The sequence below is a fragment of the Myotis yumanensis genome, unplaced genomic scaffold, assembly GCF_028538775.1.
Source record: "Myotis yumanensis isolate MYYU_CA2020_CCGP unplaced genomic scaffold, mMyoYum1.0.hap1 SCAF_15, whole genome shotgun sequence".
In the NCBI taxonomy this organism is placed as follows: Eukaryota; Metazoa; Chordata; class Mammalia; order Chiroptera; family Vespertilionidae; genus Myotis; species Myotis yumanensis.
The window spans coordinates 24,553,266-24,553,779 of NW_027223766.1; positions in this window are offsets into that span (position 1 = coordinate 24,553,266).

The following is a 514-nucleotide window of genomic DNA, read 5'->3' on the forward strand; positions in this document are numbered from 1 at the left end:
GAACTTACTGTTTCGAGAAAAGTTCCCAGTAAATCAGAAAGTTTGGGAAGTAATATTTAGAAATACATAGGGAACAAAGAGGAAAGAAAGAAGAGAAAGGAAGAAGAATGGAAGTAAAAGTTTATGTATTGGTTGGAGACTGTGTTGGTTAGATAACAAACCTATCCCACCACTACCCCCAACCCCCACATACATATAGTACAAAAATGGTAACTTGGCAGATAGTCTATGAGTGAAAGTAAGTACCATTATTTATAACAGAAAGAATAATGAGAAAATAACCCAATGAACTTTTATGTACTTAATTATTTAAGTAAAATCTTAACTTTGATTGGAGAATCACGCATAAAAGTGGAATTAGGGGACCTATTTTCAGGTATGAAATAAAAAACTTAAGTGATAAAATTTAAAAACCTAGAAATGCAAATGACCTTTTATAATTTTATTTTCACTAAGAGATTACATTTTTAAAATCTTATTTTAAAAAATTTAGAAAAAAAATACATACAGTTTG